Source organism: Idiotropiscis lumnitzeri, unplaced genomic scaffold (genome assembly GCF_059441095.1).
Source record: "Idiotropiscis lumnitzeri isolate Australia: NSW breed Sydney's pygmy pipehorse unplaced genomic scaffold, RoL_Ilum_1.0 HiC_scaffold_56, whole genome shotgun sequence".
Taxonomy (NCBI): Eukaryota; Metazoa; Chordata; class Actinopteri; order Syngnathiformes; family Syngnathidae; genus Idiotropiscis; species Idiotropiscis lumnitzeri.
This window is the reverse complement of record NW_028283594.1, coordinates 460,698-479,718: the sequence shown is the minus strand read 5'-3', so window position 1 is coordinate 479,718 and position 19,021 is coordinate 460,698.

Below are 19,021 nucleotides of genomic sequence, written 5' to 3'. Positions count from 1 at the left end.
GTACCTAATTTTATATTTCAAGAAATTAAATAATTATTTATAATTTTGAAGATAATACATTAAAATTTCATCATTTTCATACCTGCATTAGATCCTGCAGTAGACTCACAGACTCAACACGTTGGACGTACTCAAGGACCTTCTGCAGCGCCTCTCTTGGTTAGGAAGCTTTTTCTCTGTGACAATCCATGGGGAGGTGTAGATGGTACTTCGTCATCACAGGCTTCAGACTCGTCACTTGAGAAAACATCCCTGCAATGGATGCATAGACACTTGGGCATGAATGTCATTTAACAACAAAAGCTAGAACAAAAAGCTTTGCATTTAAAAGAATACATCTGTGATGGGGAAGCCAGGTTAAAGTGTTAATTTTATAATTATGTAATTAGCTGCAGGTTAGTCTAGTGAAGGTGTAATCACTTCTATTTTGGAGCATAGCTTTTGCTCTGTCCAATCATTGCCTCACCTGCTGAAACCCACATTCGGGTATTTTACAAACCAAAAACTTAAATACCTGTACAGCTCTCATTTTAAACTTATTTTCTCTAACCTTTACCCACAAAATTTGAATATTCAAAATAAAAGTACACAAAGAAGTCACAATTTTTCCACATTAGTTACTTACGTAGTTCCTCTCAAATGCAGCTCAACACTGCATTGAATTAGAGCTTGATAAGCCTACACACAAAACATACAAAGCACATTGTGGCATGATTCTGAATGAGCCAATCTAGCATTTCAACATCTGTTCAACTGTTGGAATTTTAACTATTATCTGACTCTATTAACCAACATTCATCCAACAATTATGCGCGCTCGTTTTGGACACTGCATTGAATTAGAGCTTGATAAACCCACACACAAAACATACAAAGCACATTGTGGCATGATTCTGAATGAGCCAATCTAGCATTTCAATATCTGTTCAACTTTCATCTTGAATTTCTATTATTTAAATAACAGGCAACATTCAACAGTTAATATGTTTTGCTTTACTTACCCAAATCAAACACATCACAAAAAAGCCTTAAATGAGCTAGTGGAGTAGATTGTATTAATTTGAGTGAAAGCTTAAGTCTTTTGGAGAATTTTGGAGAGAGATCGAGGGACACTGTGTTTAGCGTCGTAGGCCCAATGCTAACAATATGTAGCTCGTTGTAAAGGTCCTCATAAAAATAAATAAAACACACAACGCTTATCAGTATTATTAAAAGGGTGATTATAATGTACTTAAGTTTTCCCCAAAATAATTCGAGTACGTACGTTGTTGATATACCCTCTGTGTTCTCGTCACTTATCATTTTAGCATACTGTGTTTTAGCTAACGCACCAAGCAGTTTTCCAACACAGGCAACCTTGAAAAATTACAAAACACATTGTAAAGTAAGTCTAAAAAATGAGAGCCAGACATTTACCCAAGATTAATTAATTAATTCAATTATCGTTCGGGACTCACCGTGCTTTCAGCTCTTCTGCCGCACCTCAAAGACCGCGTAGCTTGCATTCGCTCCTTTTCTCACAGTTTGAATATGCTGCCTTCAAAAGAATCTGTAATTTTGACAACTCCAACTTGAATCTACAAAAATCAAGCAATAAGGTAGAAATAACTTCAAATATACTTTGAATAAAGATCTTTCACAGCATACAGAATTAATAAAATAACATTAATTAATAATGTTGATTTTGTTTATTAAAAAAAAAGTAACTGTGTTGACTGTTGGATGTGGCTGACGATGCTGGACCTGCCTTGTCAAATAGTTCATAGATGACAATCTTAGCTGTCTGGAATATTATAAAATGTTATCTTGTCCCTTAAGGGTTATTAAGTCACAGTTGGGGGTACATGTAAATTCACAAAATATAACGTCCAGCCTTGTTAAATTTAGCATAGATAAATACATGAATTTAATTTTAATTTTAATAAATCAATCAATCCTCTGTACTGCTTCTTGTCCTCACAAGGGTCCCCGGGAGTGCTGGAGCCTATCCCAGCTGTCTTCGGGCAGTCGACAGGGTACACCCTGAACTGGTTGCCAGTCAATCGCAGGGCACACAGAGACAAGCAACCATCCGCTCTCACACTCAGACCTTGGACCAGTGACCAATCAACCTATCATGAATGTTTTTGGAAAGTGGGAGGAAACCGGCGAAAACCCTAGCAGGCACAGGGAGAACCTTGCACTTCTGTACTGTGATGCGGACTTGCTAACCAGTCCGCCACCGTGCCGCTTGTTCTAAAGAGTCCCAGAAAATAAAAACACCCGTCCCTTAGTCAAAAGCGGAAAAAGTCCAACAACAACCCGACCATAATTTGCATTGTTCCATAAGTTAAATCAATGTCAAACCTAATAAAAGCTGACTTCTGGTCCTCAAAAATCCTACACTTATTTTAGTCCTTTCACAATCTCGCAGCATAGGCTCCATGGCCATGTCTCTATCGTTTTGGCATCCATTGAATAGTTCTACTGAGAATAGTCTTCGGGTGGTTACTATTAGCATAGCATGCATTAAATATCAAAAAGGCTCCAGAACAAATTTTCAAACCCATGCCCGCTTAGCTCATCCATAACCCATACAGGACCCAGACATGGTTGACCAGCTCTAACCTATGCCCACTTATCCCACACATAACCCAAACAGGACCGATAAATGGTGACCACTTCTAACCCATGCCCACTTAGCCCACACATAACCCAAATAGGACCCAGACATGGTTGACCAGCTCTAACCCATGCCCACTTGGCCCATATACAGCCCATATGAGACCCTCACATGGTTGACCAGTTCTAACCCATGCCCACTTAGCCCACACATAACCCAAATAGGACCTATAAATGGTTTCAGTAGTAGATTCAGTAGTTTTTATCATTACAGCATTTTCCCCTCTGTATAATGGACAGACATTAGGAGTGTTTCCTTACACTTAGATACGTTTATACTGTGTATATTTGCATGCTTTTTATGAATGTCTGCTGCTAATGTTATACATTAACGGCTACATTACGCCGCCGACTCTGTGTGAGCTATATCTTTGCTGCTGTAACACCTCAAATTTCCCCATTGTGGGACTAATAAAGGACATCTTTATCTTTATCTTTACCAGTTCTAACCCATGCCCACTTAGCCCATACACAACCCGTATTGCACCCACAACATTTGCCCAGTTTAAGCCCATGCCCACCAATCCCAGATGGCGCCCACATGGAACCCTGTACCATTGCCCACTTCTAGCCCATTCCCACTTGGTACCCAGGAATCCCGCATTTACCCCATTTGGGGCCCAGTTGGACATGTTGGCTGGGTACAGTACTTTTATTCTTGCAGTATTTTTATCATTGCAGTATTTTCAATCATTCAGTATTTTTTTTTATCATTGCAGCGTTTTTATTTATTTCCCCTCTGAACCATAGACAGGCATTAGGAGTGTTTCCTTACACTTGTATATGTTGTGGGCTGTAAGTGTGTATATACATGGGGATCTGTGTATATACGTATATACTGTGTATATTTGCATGCTTTTTATGAATGCCTGCTGCCAATGTTATACATTAACGGCTACATTACGTCGGTGCCACTGTGTGATGTATATCTTTGCTGCTGTAACACTGCAAATGTCCCCGTTATGGGACAATTAAAAGACATCTTTATCTTTAGAAATTGAAGATTCACTTGCGAGGCCATTTTCAACACGGACCTTTCAAGAGAAGCTATATCGTCCAACACTCGGTCAGTGCTGTCTAAGTGCTTTTCTGTATATTGTTTGTCCACCCGTGGTGTCATAAATTATGGTATTATGAGGGGGATTTATTCAAGTAGGACGAAGTAGGACTTCATTGAAGGCCCAGGTGTGAAATGCATGGCCCTCCACTGGTTCAAATAATATCTAAAACTAAATTACCAGTTACATGTGCAATTTCAATATTCAACAATTATCTCAACAAAAAAGGACAATCTGAATTTTTTTTAAATGCACAATAAAACAGAAAAGCCATTTCCGGGTATTTTACAATTCAGTCTTCATTGGGGAAAAAACATTCAACAATTTGCTTTTCTTATTTAATACATAGTTCAGCACAGCAGGTGGCGGACAAGCACCTTAAAATGTCATTCGCCTACACAAGGAAGAAGAACATGCCCGAGGCGCTCCCGTGTCCTCGTCTTTCGGTCAACCTGAGAATAATGTTCTTGAGGATTAAAGTTTATAAATGTAAGTATGATGTGATTTTTTATTTTATTTTATGTTGTTGAACAGTGTTTTTGTTTATTTTATAATTTCGTCATTAAAAGGCTGTGGCGGTTGGAGAGTCAGCTTCGTGTTAGGGCGTGTTAAAGATCCCGATACCCACACTACACCCTCATTGAAGTATATACGAGTAAAATTATTCGAGCGCGCAGCCAAAGTATATTGTCCACAATTATTTGCGGACTTAACCAAAATCCCATTGAACTGGCGATGTTCGGTGGAATTCTTGTGCCCATGCTGAAAAAAATTCTCTTCAAATGTACATATCGAATTATGACATTATGATAAACAGTTGCATGTGTGCAATTTCGGTCACTCTTTTAAAGTCACCTACGTGTTTTGTCCGAGTGCAGCTAGCGTACTTAGCGACCTTGTGTGCATGCGCCGCAGATTGTGAGAGCGCCTCAAATAGTACAAATGAAGCTATAGCTTGTTCCGGTGGGTCCCAAGCCAGGGTTTTTTCCTAACTACCACATTACTTAAGTTTTAATATCACTCTCAACGTCAAAATTGTTACAAATAAATACATAATGATAACGTGCCGCCAAGCTCGATGACATAGGAGGCGGAAGTTGGTGTCGTCACACGCATTGTCCCAATTTTGCAATATCGGTACGCTTGGAACCTGTGCTCTGCAACACCCCATGTACACGTCAACGAGGAACGTATGGTGTAGAGTGTTTATTGCGATTGGGCCATTCTTTGTCACGGTCTTCTCTCTGACAAATTGGCATATTTAGCAGCCAAAATATAATGAGCCGTTGCTGTGATAGTAGTTGCAGCCCAAGGTTATTTTAGTAAACGAAAATGAACTCAAAACTTGAATAGAAAAAAATAAAATTCGATAATGAAAAAAATACAGTGAACCCTCGGTTATCGCGGTTAATGGGGACCGAGACCACCCGCGAAAACTGAAAATCCGCGAAGTAGCGGCGCACCTTCAAAAATGCTTAAAAAAAAAAGTGCGAAGTAGTGGTGCACCTTCAAAAATGTTTAAAAAAAAAAATTTAATAAATATATATATATATATATATATATATATATATATATACACACGGGTAGAGAGAGAGGGAGTGAAATTCATGCTATAACAAAAAAAAAAAAATTATTATTAAAACTTATTATTTTTTTATTCCCCAGCCATTATTTTTGTATTTATTCAATTACTTCTTTTTGTATTTTTTTAATTGCTTCGACCTTTACCTGCTGGTACGCCGTCCGGTGTGCCCTGTGAAATGAAAGGTGGCATTCTTCATTTATTTTTTTTATTCATTTATTCATTCATAACTGACAGCCTCGCGCTCCGCTCGTGCTCGGGCGGAAGAGGTGCTCCTCTTCGGCTTAATTGTCATGCACGCCGGACCTGCTCCCCCGAAGCGTGTCTCCGTTCGATTGAACTCGGTTTCATTTCGCCCCGCCCGTGCCCGGGGAAGGTGCTCCTATTCGGCTTAACTGTGACACACGCCCGCCCTCCTCCCCCGGAGCTTCCATTCGGTTAAACTTAAGGGCCGTTTGGCACCGCCCGTGCCCGGGGAAGGTGCTTCTCTTCGGCTTAACTGTGACGCGAGCATGCCCTCCTCCTCCGGAGCTTCCATTCGGTTAAACTTAGGGGCCGCTTGACACCGCCCGTGCCCGGGGAAGGTGCTCCTCTTCGGCTTAACTGCCACGCACGCCGGCCGGCCTCCTCCGGAGCTCTCGTACGCTCCCGAACAGAGCGAAATGTCGCCCCGCTAGTGCCCGGGCGGAAGTTGTTCCTCTTCGGCTTAACTGCCACGCACGCTGGCCGGAGCTCTGGTACGGTCCGAACCGCGCGAAACGTCGCCCCAAATCGTGCCCGGGGGAACGTGCTCTTCTTCGTCCACTCTCCTCTTCGCCCACGCTCTTCTTCGGCGCATGCCGGCCGTCTAACAGCTCCAGCGCCCCGTCGTGCCGCTCGGCGAAACTACAATGCCCCCGAATATTTTTTAGACCCGCGAAGCACTGAACCCGCGAAAGGTGAACCGCGAAGTAGCGAGGGTTCACTGTAAAATGAAAATGCTCTTTCAAAAATTAAAACAATCTAAAACTAGTGATGGCAAAATGAAGCCCCATAAAGCAGCCAAGCCCTGCAGGGAAATACTTCACACACGAATGGGCTTCGAGATGCTTCATTTTTCTTGACTACGCCATCCCGTGGACAGAAAAATGTATAACATGCTTGGTGCATGCAATAAAATGGTGAGCTGTAAATCATGCTCTGCTTACCAAACAATATGTATTTGAAGAGTGATTTTAATTGTTCTGTTTTACTTTGTCTTCTCACTTCTCCAATATTCAGACAGCTCCGCCAAGACCAACGTTTCACCCCCACACTGATATAAAATGGACCCAACCGTTTGGGTCTCTTTCCAAATTTGGTACCAAAGCCTCCCCCACAGTGCGGCAGCTATCTTGAATTGGCCCGTTCCCAGAGAGTTTTACTTCATTCAGTGTCATTCAGTATTATTCAAAATCTTTCAGTGTCATTCCAAATCATTCAATGTCATTCACGATCTTTCCACATCCTTCCACCTTCCATCGTTCAGTGTCATTCCACATTCTCTTTGATATATAACATAACATAACAATAACATAATCCTGGGTCAGCAGACACCTAATTAATGTGTTAATACATGATACATTTTTATATAAGCAACACTTATGATTGTAACGTATTTTTAATTCTTTCTAGGCGGGAACTGTCCGAACAAAAAATTCATGCAATTTGTAATTAGACACTTTGTCATACAAAAAGTCACTCAGGGCAAGAGAAAAAAAATTGTCACTTGCCCTAGTTGGGCAGGTAATTTGGCCACTCGGGCAAGGCAAATTTTAGTGGCACTTGCCCTATGGGGAAGCAGTTTTTAAAGTTAACTTCGAACCCTGTGATGGTGTCTTGTGACCAGTCTTTATCAGCTGATGTTCCATGAAGGCGTGCCTTACCTGTCACAAGAATGAAGGCAAGTCACGCCCCCCGCTGTCCGTTCACTCCGCCAAGATGCTGCTCCAGGTGGTAGAGAGGATGAAGGCTCCCTTGTCTCTGTTCATGGTTTTTATGCCTCGCTTGCAGATCTCAATTGCTTCTTTGATCCAGCGCTGTAGTTTGTTCTCTCCGGTGCGGATGACCCTGCCCTTCTCCCAGTCCATGATGTGGTTTTCCCTTTTGCAGTGGTCAGTGATTGCTGATTTGTAATGTTCATGTTGTGCTTGTTCTTTTACTGCTCTGATTTTTTAATTTTTTTGACAGGTAAGTCACACCCTCATGGAACATCAGCTGATAAAGACGGGTCTCAAGACACCATCATGCGACACTCTGAAGAAGGCGAAAGACTCGCCGAAACATGTCAGGTAAAAAATTAACCTAAAACATAATTGTCTGCTTTTAATGAATCAGTCAAATATCAATAATAAGAAGACAAAATGAACCTAATACAAATAAATGAATGCTTAATAACTCCCCTGGACATGCTCCTAAAAATCCAAACCTTCACCTGTAAATAAAACGTCCCGACCTGAAGACATCTTAATGTTATTATTTTGTTATACACACAGCGCCGCCAAGTGGAATCAAAAATTTGTTTTTATTTTAATTTTCACGTACTGCACGGTGCCCTTTTGACGAATCCGACTGAAAATTAGTCAGAAAAGACTCACTTACTCTCTGCCGAATTTTGTGACGTTTTGGCAAAAGGCGTGGCTATTACAGTGCTGAAAAGTCCGATTGTACTCTGTGGCAACAAAAGCTCCGGCAACATTACTCAGATGATCCTATCTTCTCGAAGTTGTACACATTTGAGGATACTTCAGCCCTGAAGACATCTACCAACTTATTTTTCATCGTAGTAGTAGCGCCACCAACTGGTAAAAGCTAATACAAGTTATTTTCTTGGATGTTTTTCTCCGTGCAACTCAACAAGGTCGCCCTCATATATGCTCGGAGGACTGTTTCGGCCATGAGGATGTCACAATACGAAATTCATCCTTTTTCGTGAAAAGTTGTGGGAGTGGCATTGCACTGTTTGGCAATAAAACAACGCTGATTATGAGGTTCTAAATATGAACGACAACTCGTGAAACTTGACACACACATCAGGCAGAGCAAATTTATCAATATTTTATACGTTAGTTGTGCAGCGTTTTTGAAATGGCTCGCCATGGCCCTCGAGAAATGTTCAAAAAAGAAGCCCTGGTTGAGTGTTTCACCTCGCTTTTTGTAAATTTTATGGAGTACAGTGAACCCTCGGTTATCGCGGTTAATGGGGACCGAGACCACCCGCGGAAACTGAAAATCCGCGAAGTAGCGGCGCACCTTCAAAAATGCTTAAAAGAAAATACAATATATATAATAAATATATATATATATATATATATATATATATATATATATATACGGGGAGAGAGAGAGAGAGAGAGTGAAATTCATGTTATAACAAAAAAACCAAATTATTATTAAAACGTATTATTTTTTTATTCCCCAGCCATTCTTTTTGTATTTATTTAATTACTCCGACTTTTACCAGCTGGTACGCCGTCCGGTGTTCCCTGTGAAATGAAAGGTGGCATTCTTTAATTATTTATTTATTTATTCATTTATTCATTCATAACTGACAGCTTCGCGCTCCGTTCGTGTCCGGGCGGAAGAGGTGTTCCAATTCGGCTTAACTGTGACACACGCCCGCCCTCCTCCCCCGGAGCTTCCATTCGGTTAAACTTAGGGGCCGCTTGGCACCGCCCGTGCCCGGGGAAGGTGCTCCTCTTCGGCTTACTGTGACGCGAGCATGCCCGCCTCCTCCGGAGCTTCCATTCGGTTAAACTTAGGGGCCGCTTGGAACCGCCCGTGCCCGGCAAAGGTGCTCCTCTTCGGCTTACTGTGACGCGAGCATGCCCTCCTCCTCCGGAGCTTCCATTTGGTTAAACTTAGGGGCCGCTTGGAACCGCCCGTGCCTGGGGAAGGTGCTCCTCTTCGGCTTACTGTGACGCGAGCATGCCCTCCTCCTCCGGAGCTTCCATTCGGTTAAACTTAGGGGCCGCTTGGCACCGCCCGTGCCCGGGGACGGTGCTCCTCTACGGCTTAACTGCCACGCACGCCGGCCGGAGCCTTGGTACGGTCCGAACCGCGCGAAACGTCGCCACCGATCGTGTCCGGGGGAACGTGCTCTTCTTCGTCCACTCTCTTCTTCGCCCACGCTCTTCTCCGGCGCACGCCGGCCGTCTAACCGCTCCAGCGCCCGTCGTGCCGCTCGGCGAAACTACAATGCCCCCGAATATTTTTTATACCCGCGAAGCACTGAACCCGCGAAAGGTGAACCGCGAAGTAGCGAGGGTTCACTGTATGTATAAGACCAAGACCTACAAAAAAGTCTCTTGAAGCAATGAGCTAGGTTTTACAGGAAGTCGGCCATTTTGAATTTACTTAAAAGGGGCGGGTCACCACAATGGACTTTGTGTAGAAATTATTATTGGGGCCCGAGCAGCGACCGCGGCGAGGTCCCTATTGTTTATGTAGAAATTATTATTAGGGCCCGAGCAGCGACCGCTACGAGGTCCCCATTGTTTTTGTGGAAATTATTATTATTATTATTATTAGGGCCCGAGCAGTGACCGCTGCGAGGTCCCTATTGTTTTTCTAGAAATTGTTATTAGGGCCCGAGCTGCGACGGCTGCGAGGTCCCTATTGTTTTTGTAGAAAATATCATTACTTTTATTATTATTATTATTATTATTATTATTAGGGCCTGAGCAGCGACCGCTGCGAAGTCCCTGTTGTTTTTGTAGAAATTATTATTATTATTATTTTTCCGATTGTACGATCGCATTTTTGACCCCGAAACATGCACAAAAACTCACCAAACTTGGCAGTCTCATCGGGCATGGCGAGAAATTTGATATTTTAACGTCTAATATGAACAGGAAGTGAGTTATGAATTTTTGAAAGTCCGACTTTTGCCCTTTTTTGCATGTTTACAGGGGTCATTCTTTTGCACCCTGATCCTAAAGGCTTCGTCTGATTGCCTTAAAATTCTGTCTGTAGCATCTTAAGACCTGGGACAAACACTGGGGCTAAAATCTTTTGTTTCCGAAATACTATATGACGGGGGCGGGGCTTCAAAGTTTTCACTTAAGATTTCCTTCGCCGCAATGGACAAAATGCTTAATAACTCTCCTGCACATGCTGCTAAAAATCCAAAACTTCACATGTACATAAAGAGTCGGTACCTGAAGACATCTATATGTTTATCTTCTGTTATACACCTTGCGCCAATCAATAACATTTTTTACATTTTGACGTACTGCACGGTGCCCTTTTAACGAATCCGATTGAAAATTGGCTAGAAAATACTCAAGACATTGATCTTACTCTATCCCTATTTTTGTGACTTTCCTTCGAAGGGCGTGGCTATTGCGGTGCCGCAGCGTCTGATTATTCTCCGTGGCAACAAAAGTTCCTGCAAAATGATTCAGATGATCCATCTTCTCGAAATTTTTCACATTTGAGGATATTCAGGCCCTGAAGACGGCTGCCAACTTATTTTTGATCGCAGTGGTAGCGCCACCAACTGGTTAAAACAAATACAAATTATTTTCGTTGATGTTTTTCTCCGGGCAGGTTCACAAAATCTACCTTATATTTGCTCGGATGAGTGTTTAGGCCTTGAGGATGTCACAATACGAAAGTCTTTCGCCTTCTTCAGAGTGTCACATGATGGTGTCTTGTGACCCGTCTTTATCAGCTGATGTTCCATGAGGGCGTGACTTACCTGTCACAAGAATGAAGGCAAGTCACACCCCCCGCTGTCCATTCACTCCGCCAAGATGCTGCTCTAGGTGGTAGAGAGGATGAAGGCTCCCTTGTCTCTGTTCATGGTTTTTATGCCTCGCTTGCAGATCTCAATGGCCTCTCTGATCCAGCGCTGTTGTTTGTTCTCTTCGGTGCGGATGACCCTGCCCTTCTCCCGGTCCATGATGTGGTTTTCCCTTTTGCAGTGGTCAGTGATTGCTGATTTGTAATGTTAATGTTGTGCTTGTTCTTTTACTGCTCTGATTTTTCATTTTTTTGACAGGTAAGTCACACCCTCATGGAACATCAGCTGATAAAGACGGGTCTCAAGACACCATCATGCGACACTCTGAAGAAGGCGAAAGACTCGCCGAAACATGTCAGGTAAAAAATTAACCTAAAACATAATTGTCTGCTTTTAATGAATCAGTCAAATATCAATAATAAGAAGACAAAATGAACCTAATACAAATAAATGAATGCTTAATAACTCCCCTGCACATGCTCCTGAAAATCCAAACCTTCACCTGTAAATAAAACGTCCCGACCTGAAGACATCTTAATGTTATTATTTTGTTATACACACAGCGCCGCCAAGTGGAATCAAAAATGTGTTTTTATTTTAATTTTCACATCCTGCACGGTGCCCTTTTGACAAATCCGACTGAAAATTAGTCAGAAAAGACTCAAGACAATGATCTTTCTCTCTGCCGAATTTTGTGACGTTTTGGCAAAAGGCGTGGCTATTACGGTGCTGAAAAGTCAGATTGTACTCTGTGGCAACAAAAGCTCCGGCAACATGACTCAGATGATCCTATCTTCTCGAAGTTGTACACATTTGAGGATACTTCAGCCCTGAAGACATCTACCAACTTATTTTTCATCGTAGTAGTAGCGCCACCAACTGGTAAAAGCTAATACAAGTTATTTTCTTGGATGTTTTTCTCCGTGCAACTCAACAAGGTCGCCCTCATATATGCTCGGATGACTGTTTCGGCCATGAGGATGTCACAATACGAAATTCGTCCTTTTTCGTGTAAAGTTGTGGGAGTGGCATTGCACTGTTCGGCAATAAAACAACGCTGATTATGAGGTTCTAAATATGAACGACAACTCGTGAAACTTTACACACACATCAGGCCGAGCAAATTTATCAATATTTTATACGTTAGTTGTGCAGCTTTTTTGAAATGGCTCGCCATGGCCCTCGAGAAATGTTAAAAAAAGCAGCCCTGGTTGAGTGTTTCACCTCGCTTTTTGTAAATTTTATGGAGTACAGTGAACCCTCGGTAATCGCGGTTAATGGGGACAGAGACCACCCGCGAAAACTGAAAATCCGCGAAGTAGCGGCGCACCTTCAAAAATGCTTAAAAAAATATACAATATATATTATAAATATATATATATATATACATATATATATATATATATATATATATATATATATATATATATATATATATATATATATATATATATATATATATATATATATATACGGGGAGAGAGAGAGTGAAATTCATGTTATAACAAAAAAACCAAATTATTATTAAAACGTATTATTTTTTTATTCCCCAGCCATTCTTTTTGTATTTATTTAATTACTCCGACTTTTATCTGCTGGTACGCCGTCCGGTGTGCCCTGTGAAATGAAAGGTGGCATTCTTTATTCATTTATTTATTTATTCTTTTATACATTCATAACTGACAGCTTCGCGCTCCGCTCGTGCCTGGGCGGAAGAGGTGCTCCAATTCGGCTTAACTGTGACACACACCCGCCCTCCTCCCCCGGAGCTTCCATTCGGTTAAACTTAGGGGCCGCTTGGCACCGCCCGTGCCCGGGGAAGGTGCTCCTCTTCGGCTTACTGTGACGCGAGCATGCCCTCCTCCTCCGGAGCTTCCATTCGGTTAAACTTAGGGGCCGCTTGGAATCGCCCGTGCCCGGGGAAGGTGCTCCTCTTCGGCTTACTGTGACGCGAGCATGCCCTCCTCCTCCGGAGCTTCCATTCGGTTAAACTTAGGGGCCGCTTGGCACCGCCCGTGCCCGGGGAAGGTTCTCCTCTACGGCTTAACTGCCACGCACGCCGGCCGGAGCTCTGGTACTGTCCGAACCGCGCGAAACGTCGCCACCGATCGTGTCCGGGGGAACGTGCTCTTCTTCGTCCACTCTCCTCTTCGCCCACGCTCTTCTTCGGCGCACACCGGCCGTCTAACCGCTCCAGCGCCCCGTCGTGCCGCTCGACGAAACTACAATGCCCCCGAATATTTTTTAGACCCGCGAAGCACTGAACCCGCGAAAGGTGAACCGCCAAGTAGCGAGGGTTCACTGTATGTATAAGACCAAGACCTACAAAAAAGTCTCTTGGAGCAATGAGCTAGGTTTTACAGGAAGTCGGCCATTTTGAATTTACTTAAAAGGGGGCGGGTCACCACAATGGACTTTGTGTAGAAATTATAATTGGGGCCCGAGCAGCGACCGCGGCGAGGTCCCTATTGTTTTTGTAGAAATTATTATTATTATTATTATTAGGGCCCGAGCAGTGACCGCTGCGAGGTCCCTATTGTTTTTCTAGAAATTGTTATTAGGGCCCGAGCTGCGACGGCTGCGAGGTCCCTATTGTTTTTGTAGAAAATATTATTACTTTTATTATTATTATTATTATTAGGGCCTGAGCAGCGACCGCTGCGAAGTCCCTGTTGTTTTTGTAGAAATTATTATTATTATTATTTTTCCGATTGTTCGATTGCATTTTTGACCCCCGAAACATGCACAAAAACTCACCAAACTTGGCAGTCTCATCGGGCATGGCGAGAAATTTGATATTTTAAACGTCTAATATGAACAGGAAGTGAGTTATGAATTTTTGAAAGTCCGACTTTTGCCCTTTTTTGCATGTTTACAGGGGTCATTCTTTTGCACCCTGATCCTAAAGGCTTCATCTGATTGCCTTAAAATTCTGTCTGTAGCATCTTAAGACCTGGGACAAACACTGGGGCTAAAACTTTTTGTTTCCGAAATACAATATGACGGGGGCGGGGCTTCGAAGTTTTCACTTAAGATTTCCTTCGCCGCAATGGACAAAATGCTTAATAACTCTCTTGCACATGCTGCTAAAAATCCAAAACTTCACATGTACATAAAGAGTCGGTACCTGAAGACATCTATATGTTTATATTCAGTTATACACCTTGCGCCAATAAATATCATTTTTCACATTTTGACGTACTGCACGGTGCCCTTTTAACGAATCCGATTGAAAATTGGCTAGAAAAGACTCAAGACATTGATCTTACTCTATCCCTATTTTTGTGACTTTCCTTCGAAGGGCGTGGCTATTACGGTGCCGCAGAGTCTGATTATTCTCCGTGGCAACAAAAGTTCCTGCAAAATGATTCAGATGATCCATCTTCTCGAAATTTTTCACATTTGAGGATATTCAGGCCCTGAAGACGGCTGCCAACTTATTTTTGATCGCAGTGGTAGCGCCACCAACTGGTTAAAACAAATACAAATTATTTTCGTTGATGTTTTTCTCCGGGCAGGTTAACAAAATCTACCTTATATTTGCTCGGATGAGTGTTTAGGCCTTGAGGATGTCACAATACGAAAGTCTTTCGCCTTCTTCAGAGTGTCACATGATGGTGTCTTGTGGCCCGTCTTTATCAGCTGATGTTCCATGAGGGCGTGACTTACCTGTCACAAGAATGAAGGCAAGTCACGCCCCCCGCTGTCCGTTAACTCCGCCAAGATGCTGGTCCAGGTGGTAGAGAGGATGAAGGCTCCCTTGTCTCTGTTCATGGTTTTTATGCCTTGCTTGCAGATCTCAATGGCCTCTCTGATCCAGCGCTGTTGTTTGTTCTCTTCTGTGCGGATGACCCTGCCCTTCTCCCGGTCCATGATGTGGTTTTCCCTTTTGCAGTGGTCAGTGATTGCTGATTTGTAATGTTCATGTTGTGCTTGTTCTTTTACTGCTCTGATTTTTCATTTTTTTGACAGGTAAGTCACACCCTCATGGAACATCAGCTGATAAAGACGGGTCTCAAGACACCATCATGCGACACTCTGAAGAAGGCGAAAGACTCGCCGAAACATGTCAGGTAAAAAATTTACCGAAAACATAATTGTCTGCTTTTAATGAATCTGTCAAATATCAATAATAAGAAGACAAAATGAACCTAATACAAATAAATGAATGCTTAATAACTCCCCTGCACATGCTCCTAAAAATCCAAACCTTCACCTGTAAATAAAATGTCCCGACCTGAAGACATCTTAATGTTATTATTTTGTTATACACACAGCGCCGCCAAGTGGAATCAAAAATTTGTTTTTATTTTAATTTTCACGTACTGCACCGTGCCCTTTTGACGAATCCGACTGAAAATTAGTCAGAAAAGACTCAAGACAATGATCTTACTCTCTGCCGAGTTTTGTGACGTTTTGGCAAAAGGCGTGGCTATTACGGTGCTGAAAAGTCCGATTGTACTTTGTGGCAACAAAAGCTCCGGCAACATGACTCAGATGATCCTATCTTCTCGAAGTTGTACACATTTGAGGATACTTCAGCCCTGAAGACATCTACCAACTTATTTTTCATCGTAGTAGTAGCGCCACCAACTGGTAAAAGCTAATAAAAGTTATTTTCTTGGATGTTTTTCTCCGTGCAACTCAACAAGGTCGCCCTCATATATGCTCGGAGGACTGTTTCGGCCATGAGGATGTCACAATACGAAATTCATCCTTTTTCGTGAAAAGTTGTGGGAGTGGCATTGCACTGTTTGGCAATAAAACAACGCTGATTATGCGGTTCTAAATATGAACGACAACTCGTGAAACTTGACACACACATCAGGCAGAGCAAATTTATCAATATTTTATACGTTAGTTGTGCAGCTTTTTTGAAATGGCTCGCCATGGCCCTCGAGAAATGTTCAAAAAAGCAGCCCTGGTTGAGTGTTTCACCTCGCTTTTTGTAAATTTTATGGAGTACAGTGAACCCTCGGTTATCGCGGTTAATGGGGACCGAGACCACCCGCGGAAACTGAAAATCCGCGAAGTAGCGGCGCACCTTCAAAAATGCTTAAAAGAAAATACAATATATATAATAAATATATATATATATATATATATATATATATATATATATATATATATATATATATATATATATATATATACGGGGAGAGAGAGAGAGAGAGAGTGAAATTCATGTTATAACAAAAAAACCAAATTATTATTAAAACGTATTATTTTTTTATTCCCCAGCCATTCTTTTTGTATTTATTTAATTACTCCGACATTTACCTGCTGGTACGCCGTCCGGTGTTCCCTGTGAAATGAAAGGTGGCATTCTTTAATTATTTATTTATTTATTCATTTATTCATTCATAACTGACAGCTTCGCGCTCCGTTCGTGTCCGGGCGGAAGAGGTGTTCCAATTCGGCTTAACTGTGACACACGCCCGCCCTCCTCCCCCGGAGCTTCCATTCGGTTAAACTTAGGGGCCGCTTGGCACCGCCCGTGCCCGGGGAAGGTGCTCCTCTTCGGCTTACTGTGACGCGAGCATGCCCGCCTCCTCCGGAGCTTCCATTCGGTTAAACTTAGGGGCCGCTTGGAACCGCCCGTGCCCGGCAAAGGTGCTCCTCTTCGGCTTACTGTGACGCGAGCATGCCCTCCTCCTCCGGAGCTTCCATTCGGTTAAACTTAGGGGCCGCTTGGCACCGCTCGTGCCCGGGGACGGTGCTCCTCTACGGCTTAACTGCCACGCACGCCGGCCGGAGCCCTGGTACGGTCCGAACCGCGCGAAACGTCGCCACCGATCGTGTCCGGGGGAACGTGCTCTTCTTCGTCCACTCTCCTCTTCGCCCACGCTCTTCTTCGGCGCACGCCGGCCGTCTAACCGCTCCAGCGCCCGTCGTGCCGCTCGGCGAAACTACAATGCCCCCGAATATTTTTTATACCCGCGAAGCACTGAACCCGCGAAAGGTGAACCGCGAAGTAGCGAGGGTTCACTGTATGTATAAGACCAAGACCTACAAAAAAGTCTCTTGGAGCAATGAGCTAGGTTTTACAGGAAGTCGGCCATTTTGAATTTACTTAAAAGGGGCGGGTCACCACAATGGACTTTGTGTAGAAATTATTATTGGGGCCCGAGCAGCGACCGTGGCGAGGTCCCTATTGTTTATGTAGAAATTATTATTAGGGCCCGAGCAGCGACCGCTACGAGGTCCCCATTGTTTTTGTGGAAATTATTATTATTATTATTATTAGGGCCCGAGCAGTGACCGCTGCGAGGTCCCTATTGTTTTTCTAGAAATTGTTATTAGGGCCCGAGCTGCGACGGCTGCGAGGTCCCTATTGTTTTTGTAGAAAATATTATTACTTTTATTATTATTATTATTATTATTATTAGGGCCTGAGCAGCGACCGCTGCGAAGTCCCTGTTGTTTTTGTAGAAATTATTATTATTATTATTTTTCCGATTGTACGATCGCATTTTTGACCCCGAAACATGCACAAAAACTCACCAAACTTGGCAGTCTCATCGGGCATGGCGAGAAATTTGATATTTTAACGTCTAATATGAACAGGAAGTGAGTTATGAATTTTTGAAAGTCCGACTTTTGCCCTTTTTTGCATGTTTACAGGGGTCATTCTTTTGCACCCTGATCCTAAAGGCTTCATCTGATTGCCTTAAAATTCTGTCTGTAGCATCTTAAGACCTGGGACAAACACTGGGGCTAAAATCTTTTGTTTCCGAAATACTATATGACGGGGGCGGGGCTTCAAAGTTTTCACTTAAGATTTCCTTCGCCGCAATGGACAAAATGCTTAATAACTCTCCTGCACATGCTGCTAAAAATCCAAAACTTCACATGTACATAAAGAGTCGGTACCTGAAGACATCTATATGTTTATATTCTGTTATACACCTTGCGCCAATCAATAACATTTTTTACATTTTGACGTACTGCACGGTGCCCTTTTAACGAATCCGATTGAAAATTGGCTAGAAAAGACTCAAGACATTGATCTTACTCTATCCCTATTTTTGTGACTTTCCTTCGAAGGGCGTGGCTATTACGGTGCCGCAGAGTCTGATTATTCTCCGTGGCAACAAAAGTTCCTGCAAAATGATTCAGATGATCCATCTTCTCGAAATTTTTCACATTTGAGGATATTCAGGCCCTGAAGACGGCTGCCAACTTATTTTTGATCGCAGTGGTAGCGCCACCAACTGGTTAAAACAAATACAAATTATTTTCGTTGATGTTTTTCTCCGGGCAGGTTCACAAAATCTACCTTATATTTGCTCGGATGAGTGTTTAGGCCTTGAGGATGTCACAATACGAAAGTCTTTCGCCTTCTTCAGAGTGTCACATGATGGTGTCTTGTGACCCGTCTTTATCAGCTGATGTTCCATGAGGGCGTGACTTACCTGTCACAAGAATGAAGGCAAGTCACGCCCCCCGCTGTCCGTTCACTCCGCCAAGATGCTGCTCCAGGTGGTAGAGAGGATGAAGGCTCCCTTGTCTCTGTTCATGGTTTTTATGCCTCGCTTGCAGATCTCAATGGCCTCTCTGATCCAGCGCTGTTGTTTGTTCTCTTCGTTGCGGATGACCCTGCCCTTCTCCCGGTCCATGATGTGGTTTTCCCTTTTGCAGTGGTCAGTGATTGCTGATTTGTAATATTCATGTTGTGCTTGTTCTTTTACTGCTCTGATTTTTCATTTTTTTGACAGGTAAGTCACACCCTCATGGAACATCAGCTGATAAAGACGGGTCTCAAGACACCATCATGCGACACTCTGAAGAAGGCGAAAGACTCGCCGAAACATGTCAGGTAAAAAATTAACCTAAAACATAATTGTCTGCTTTTAATGAATCTGTCAAATATCAATAATAAGAAGACAAAATGAACCTAATACAAATAAATGAATGCTTAATAACTCCCCTGCACATGCTCCTAAAAATCCAAACC